Here is an 8,343-nt window from a genome sequence, read left to right on the forward strand (position 1 = left end):
AAATAAATCTTAAAAATTAAAATAAACAAATCACCCAAGACTATAAATAAGCCCTGCTACAGATGGTCAAATGCCCTAGCTAAGGAAGCCAAGACCATTCAATGGGGGAAAAGACAATCTCTTCAACAAATAGAATTGGAAAAATGGCTATTCACATACAAAAAACTGGAAGCTCAAACCTTATTAGCTACACTATCTACAAAAAATGAATCAACATGAATCAGATCAAGAGAAGTAAACATGAGAAAGCAAACTATAGAATGTCTAGAAGAGGAGCTATTTAATACTAGTTTGGCAATTTCTTGAATATGATATGAAAAATATAGTTACCATTAGAAAAAATGAATTGGACTACATTAATACTTGTATACAAATGGACACTATCAGAGTAAAAAGGTAACACAGTAAATAGGAAAAATTATCAAATCTGGTATGCTTGGAATATGAAATGTGCACCCTCCCTCCCTCATATGTTCACCTACTGGTCCCCAGCTATTGGTGCTATTTTGGTAGGCTTTAGAAAGTTTAGAGGGTAGGGCATGGCTGGAAGAAGCAGCCCACTGAGAGTGTGATTTTGAAGGTTATACTGGGTCTCTTCCTCTCTTTCTGTCTACCATGACTTGAACATCCCCTTCTTCACACATTGCTGCCACAGTGATAGTCTGCCCAAGTACCCAGGACCAGAAACTATGGAATGAACCTTTCAAAATCATGAACCAAAGTAAATGCTTTCTTTAAGCTCTTGTCCCAAAGGCCAGGAAGAGTACAGACCACAAACTAGGTAAGTTAATTCACTCATACACTAGAAGTCTCCTAACTGAAATTAAATGGGCTAACTCACGGTCTAACAATAGAGCAAATCCATTGTTCACTGTGCCAGTTTTGCCTTGTTCCATTATAACCCACTTTCCAAATACTTACACTGATGTCAGCCTTGCCTAAAAAGAAGAGAAAGAAAAAACGTCCAAGAAAACCACTGGCAGGATGACTTCCTACTCCTCAGCATTAAGTTTACAGGAACCAGGAATGCCTGGTATTCCTGGTGACCTACAGACAGCATCTAAACCAAATCAACACAATCAATTACTATAAGAATTAATTGTTGGGAGAGGGGTAGAGCCCCACAATAAAACACTGCCTTGCACGCATGGGTTTCCCAGCACAAACACACAAAAGAATTCATCATCAGACCAGTGCTCACTTGGTTATAGCTGAAGTTAGACTCCCAGAATCACTCTACTAATATCCCCAGCCTATCTGTGTATTTCTAGTGTTTAAATAATTCTACAAGAATTTAACCAGGTGGTACATTCATATAGCCCAACATTTTGTTTCAAACATTTTATAAGGTTTTCATCATACATTACAAAAAACAGAATGACTTCTTCATAGTTCTTATTTAAGTCCCCATGTTCATTTTTAAGAATTTTTTTCCTTTTAAAAGTTGTCTACGGGAGCTGGAGAGACGGCTCAGAGGTTAAGAGCACTATCTGCTCTTCCAGCAACCACATGGTGGCTCACAACCATCTACAATGTGATCTGATGTCCTCTTCTGGTGTACATTCAGATATATAAAATAAATAAATAATTTTTTTTTAAGTCTATGGATAAATTATCTCCCAGGCACTTTGACAATGCCTACAGGCATTTCTGTTTGTCATAATCTGGAGCAGGGGTGGGTTTGGAGCACAGTCCTGCTACTGGGTTCCAGTGGGTAAATGTAAAAGAAGTCAGAGACACAAGAAGTTAGAAACATCTCCAAGAGAGTGATACTATACCTAAACTTTTGCACCTCTAGCACACATAAAAATAAGTTTATTATCATCACAGCCTTATATATGAAGTTTAAAAAGTAAACTGAGCAATTGATATACAATGTCATTATATAAAAATACAGGTGATATATAATCCAATAATAATTTGTGTATGCAAATTAAATGGTCTAGACTGATGAGCTTTAAATTGTTGATAGTAGCTATGTCTGGAGAAAAGAAAAGGCTGAGGAAATAGAATATGGAACAGTAACTTTGATCTTTATGCTATCTATACCTGTGCATTTGATATTTTGCATTGAAAAATTTATTGAAATGAATTCTTGTAACTGATCAATCAGTTAAATAGGCATCTATAAATAACAGTCTGTGTGACTATATTGTGAAAGATTAATTAAAATGAAATAGAAAAGTTAGAGCCAGGAAGTCAGTTTCCTAGATCGGGCAAAGTGGGAGGTGGACACTGGAAGTCAATTAAAAGACCCATTAAGAAATGGCAAAGGCCTAAGCTAAATGATGGTAACAAGACTAGAATAGAAAAGTTTAATATAAAACTGCCCCAATCTGCCTTATCAAAAGGATCTAAGAGGGCAAGAAGGCCAAGAAAGTCAAGGTATTTGCGGCACAAGCCTGGAAACTTGAGTTTGGTTCCTGGAACTCAAGGGAACTGTAAAGGAGACAACCTGCTATTCTAATTTGGCTCTCCATTGCTGTGATAAACAGTAGCCAAAAGCAACTTAGGGAAGGAAAGGGTTTATTTGGTCTCTTTACACCCTGATCTGAGCCCCTTCCCTCCTTTCCTCCAAGTCCCATCCTCACACCCCGCTGCCCCATTCCTCCTCCTTCTCAGAGAAGGGGAGGACCCCAAGGTATATCAACCCACGCTGCCACCTCCAATTGCAGCAGAACTAAACACATCCTCCCTCACTGGGGCCAATTGGGAGAGGCAACCCAGCTAGAGGAAGGGGATGGTCCATCCATCATTGAGGGAGGCTAAGGCAGGAACCTAAATCAGGAACTGAAACAGAGACCACGGAGGAATGTTGCTTACATGGCCTGCCTCCTCTGGCTTGCTCATGAAGAGCATCACTCACAATGGGCTGGGCCCTCCTACATCAATTAGCAAAACAGAAAATTCCCCTCAGACACCCACAGGCCTATCTATCTGATGGAAGCAGTTCCTCAATTGAGCTTCCCTTTTCTTAGGTAGATCAAGGTGACAAATGAAGCTAATGATGACAGTGACTCTGACCTCCACACACACTCCAAGGAATGTGACTCACATTTACATCAAGCCGTAAACACACAATAGTAATTTTTAATTGAAAATTTGCCTAAAATGAAGGTGCAGAGGAGACTTAAAAATAGCCCCTAGGATTGTATCTTGAACAACTAAGTGGGAAAAGAAACTGTTCTGGAATGAGCTCTCAAGATGTCTTCAATTTAGGGTACTCTAGAACATAAGAATTGAGATGGCCACTGGGTACTCCTAAACAGATTACAAAGTCATCTGGGGCTGGAGAGATGGCTCAGTGGTTAAGAGCACTGTCTGTTCTTCCAGGGGTCCTGAGTTCAAATCCCAGCAATCACATGGTGGCCACAACCACATACAAAGTGATTTGATGCCCTCTTCTGGTATGCAGTTGTACATGCATAAAAATAAATATTTTTTAAGGAATTAAAAAAATATCTGGTAGATGTTCCACCATACCACAAGGATACTTGCTGAACTATGTTCATAGAAGCTTTATTCATGATAGCTAGAAAATGGAAACAACCTAGATGTTCCTCACCCCAAGATTGGATAAAGAAAACATGGTACATTTACACAATGGAATACTACTCAGCTATTAAAAAAAAGGGCATCTTGCAGGCAGATGGATCGAACTAGAAAATATCCTTAGTGTTAGCATATAGGCGGCCCACTTCTAGGTTGCTTAGCAACCTGATGTCATCACCTACCAATGAATAAAAGGCAAGCCAAATGTCCTTGCGCTCTCTTACTTTGTCTGTCTGTCTCCCTTGGCTTCTTTCCCTCTGTCCCCCTGGGTTGCTCCTTCCCACTTCCACAATAAATCTTATACCATACTTGTTGCATGGCATTTGTATTTTTAAACATTACAACATGTTGGTGCAGAAACTGGTGGGGCTCTTTTGGCAGTATCTGTCTGGATAGGCTGGAATCTGTTCAACTTGCCATGCCACCCGCAACAAGCCACTCTGACTGGGTACACATTCCCTGGGTAAGACTTCCTTCTCCTATTGGCACAGTTTTCTTTCCCTTTATCTCGCATGCCGAAAATCCTGGTGCCAGGTGAAATTGTGCTGCTCAGGTGTCTGCCCTGGGCCCTGGCAAACCATGTGATGATGCACTTGACCAGTTTGTGCCAACTCATTTCTAGTCCCCCTCTGGGATGCCACTGGGTTGGGCTTGCAACTGACTTGCTCCTCTCTTCACTCACCCACGTTTCATCACACTGCCCAAGCGATGGGGGGAACATAAAAAAAAACTTTCCTATGCCTTTTTCTCACTCCAAAACTTGGTTTTACGTAAAACCAAAAAACCAAAACCGCTGCTCCCACCACTGGCTATAGACCAAGCCAGGAATTGATCACTCCCGAACAAGTGGCCCCACACCTCATCAGAGTAACAAGTTCACCTGGCCGCCTTCGCAGCAGCCACTGCCCCACCCACCCTGCGCTTCCACCACTTTTACAGGTATGCCTGGACCACTTGTCAAATTTAATCCTAAATTCTAGTTAGAGATTCTCCCACATGGTTCTGTCTCCAACTTCTACATGTGGACCCAGCTTTCCCCTCCCCACTCAGGCAGCTGGCCTGCAGGATTCCAAGCATGCACTCTTTCCTTCCCCCTTCTTCAATTTAATTACTACAAAAAACCTGGCCTCATTTAAAGCCAAAAATTGGCATGCCACATTTCCAAATTCTTACAGAAAAATGATTCTCAGATACCTAAACTATACTCTAACTTCCCAAATACCTAAGCTCTGCTCTTATCTCTAAGACTCTGCTTTCCAACTCTTACAAAATAAAAAAATCTTTTCTGATTTCTTTTCTACTCTCAAAAAAAAACCAAAAAAACAAAAACAAAAACAAAACAAAAAAAACCTTTGATCTCCTTTCAGACTAAGAAAGCAACAAGTCTCATTTCAAATTGGTATGCATTTTTATATAAATTAAAAGCTGTATTTTTAGAAATGTACACACACACACACACACACACACACACACACACACAACCTTGATTCAAATGTTTTTATTTCAAGGTAATAAAAGCCTATTCAGATAAACAAGATAATTTAAAGTGTATGTCTAACTGCGTATGTCTTTACTAGCTCCTAGATGCAAGAATGAATGAATGCTGTTTCTCCTCCCGTCAACAGCCTGGTCAGGGCTTGCCTATAGGCTTCCTGGGCAATGGGTTTGATATAATAAATTCAAATGCAGTGTTAAAATTGTTTTATAATGTTCTATTGTATTGCTGACTCTGAAAATGGGTAATTCCAAAGATAGTTTTAAGTTGGGATATATTAATTCTAGAGATATGCCCCTCCCACCGAGGTCCAGCCTGAGTCAACTCTGCCAGGGACCTGTTTCGAATGCAGCCAGGAGGGGACAATGGTTCCATAGCTGCCTCAACAAGCTACGCCGTGCCTACTGGCAGACTGGCCTCTGGAAGTCAAAATGCTCCCATGCAGGCTTGTTCTCTGTGCCCAGCCATGGGAGGCTCGACTAGCACAAATGCCACAGACACTTTCAGCCTTCGAGCTCCTTGGTCTGGCAGAGGACAGATGGCTCCTGGATTCAGCGCCCTCACTGAGCCCAGGGTAACACTGCTGGTCTGTTTTAACCTCATACTCAGCTCCCACGGTCACACTGCCAACTTCTGTCACGAGGGCGGCTTCAGATTATCTTTTCAGTCCCCTTCATATGCAGGGGACCAGACCTTAAGTCTCATTCCTATAGTTGCTACTGTCAGGATTACATGCAGTTCGCCTTGTTATCAGTCTTAAGAAGCAGGTCTCAGATGCACCCGTTTACCATTCTTTTAGCTAAAGGACAGTGACTACTCACAGCAATCACCTGTGTCTCATAGTAAATAATTAGATAAGGATGCAGAAGTTTCAGTTAAAAAGGAAAGCTCCCCCTCTCGCACATACTCGAAACCCTAGTAGTAGGTGACTGTATCTGCCTGGGCTATGCCTTGATTTCTAACCAGTGCTGAAGAGCTGCTGGAACAGATTGCACCAATTTCCCTGAGTCAAACCTCACTCATGGCGTGCCTTGACAGGTCTCTGACTCCTCCTCTCCCCATGGGGCAGTCCATTCACCCATCCCTCCAGGTTCCCCTCTGGGGTGCCTTCTGGAAAAATTCAAATCCCTATGCCTGCATTAAAGGCTTCCAAATTTGGCCTCAATATCCCTTAGATAACAGATTCAAAATGGGACATTTTAATTACTGCTAACAATCAGGTAAATGTAAAGAGGTTTCTATGATCAAGCCTTTTTTCTTCTTCTCTCCAAACCTCTCTTCTGCTCTCACAAGTTTCAAATGTACACCTAAAGGAATTTTCTCCCTAACATACATACATACATACATACATACATACATACATACATACATACATACACACACACACACACACACACCAGTATCCTGCAGGTACAGGTTTCCTACATCCACCCACAGATGGTCCCGTCTAACCTCAAAGACTGAGTGATACCTGACCTGCAGTTTCCCTCCCAGCCACAAGTGTTCTCAGATCAGATCTCCTAGACCTTCAGCAGCCTGTTCTTCCACCCCCCATTCTCTCAGGGTTTCCCCAAGTTGTCTTTGCCCCCAAGTCAGCAGGAAGCAGCCATTTTTGAATACAACGCCCCACACCCACCTCACCACCCCTTCCTAGTTCCTCATTTTTAATTAAACGAAAAGAGAGGAATGTCTCTTTCCTATCTTGCAAGATGGAGGGTGAAAACGTGGAGAAGCCTGACACAAAGGAGAAGAAATCTGCACCCCAGATACTGGTGCAGCCAAAAAGGGTGAACCTAAGGTTAAAAAGCTCAAGAAGGGGAAGCCCCACTGCAGATGGAATCCTGTCCTGGTTAGGGGAATTGGCAGTACTCCCAATCTGCAACGTATTCCAGAAAGGCCTCGCATAAAAGGAAACACTCAGCCGCAAAGTCCAAGGTTGAAAAGAAGAAAAAGGAGATCCTTGCTATGGTTACAAAAGTAGTAGGTGGTGACAAGAATGGTGGTAACCAGAGGGTGAAGCGTTGAAAAATGTCTAGCTTCCTACTTAGATCTAGCCAATGGACAGGACATTCTCCACAGTTGTGTGGAGAGTGGGGACTGACTCTGACATGAGCTCTAGTGCCCCATATTTGAAGCCCTTGGTGGGTAGGCCTGGTGGCACTTGGAGAAAGGATAAGCAGATCACCAGGATGAGACTTGATAGATAGTGACCATATGGTGGGGAAGGAGGTCCCCTTCTGTCTCAGACTTAGGGGAGGGTGAAAGTGGGAAGGAGGGGAGGAACAGGAGGATACAAGAGAGGGGATAACAATGGAGATGTAATCCAAATTAATTAATTAAAAAAGAAAAATGTCTAGGTATTATCATACTGAAGATGTGCCTCGGAAGCTGCTGAGCCATGGCAAAAAGCCCTTCAGTCAGCACGTGAGAAAGCTGCGTGCCAGCATCACTCCTGGGACCATCCTGAACATCCTCACTGGGTGCCACAAGGGCAAGAGAGTGGTTTTCCTGAATTAGCTGGGAAGCAGCTTGCTTCTTGTGACTGGGTCTCTTGCCCTCAACAGAGTTCCTCTGTGCAGAACACACCAGAACTTTGTCTCACCACATTTACAAAAGCTGGTATCAGCAAGGTTAAAATCGCCAAACACCTGACTGATGCTACCTCAAGAAGCAGCAGCTGTGCAAGCCCAGGTACCAGGAGGGCCCAATCTTTGACACAGGAGAAATGCAAGATTATAGAGCAGCACTAGGCTGATCAGAACACTGTGGAGTCGCAGATTTTGCTAAAGATCCAAGCCGTTCCTCAGCTGCAGGGCTACCTGCAATCTCAGTCTCCCTGACAAACTGGATGTATCCTCACAAACTGGTGTTCTAAATTGCTCACAACCTAGTTAAACAGCTTCTTACATTAAAAAAAAAAAGGGGGGGGTAGGCATGTTAGCATATAGGTAGCAATTTTAGTGGGAATTTTAGTAGAATTTTAGTGAGAATACATAAGACTTACAGACCACAGCCTTGTGACATTTCTTTTAACACAAAGAACTTGATTCAATATGCCCAAACTTGGGCCAGCATCACCCTAACAAGTTCCAGCACAAGCTCTAAAATAATATTTGCAGAAATGTGGTTTTGGTCAGCCTCCCTGCTTGCAGGTTAGTAAGGTGTCTTTGATAGCACACATACTCCGTGGGCTGCTGTACCTGTCGTCTGCTGCATGTATCTCTCGGTTGTCTGGGTGGAAGACATTCGTGGCCACCAAGATGCAAATCCTCTCGCCAACCTTCAGCTGTCCTAAC

The 8,343-nt window shown here is 42.7% G+C and overlaps 1 pseudogene; it reads left to right on the forward strand.

Annotated features, from left to right (window-relative positions):
* Nucleotides 1-6,756: 6,756 nt before the first annotated feature.
* Nucleotides 6,757-7,922, forward strand: LOC127198778 (60S ribosomal protein L6-like; annotated as a pseudogene).
* The last annotated feature ends 421 nt before the right edge of the window (nucleotides 7,923-8,343 follow it).

Source organism: Acomys russatus, chromosome 14 (assembly GCF_903995435.1).
Source record: "Acomys russatus chromosome 14, mAcoRus1.1, whole genome shotgun sequence".
Classification (NCBI taxonomy): Eukaryota; Metazoa; Chordata; class Mammalia; order Rodentia; family Muridae; genus Acomys; species Acomys russatus.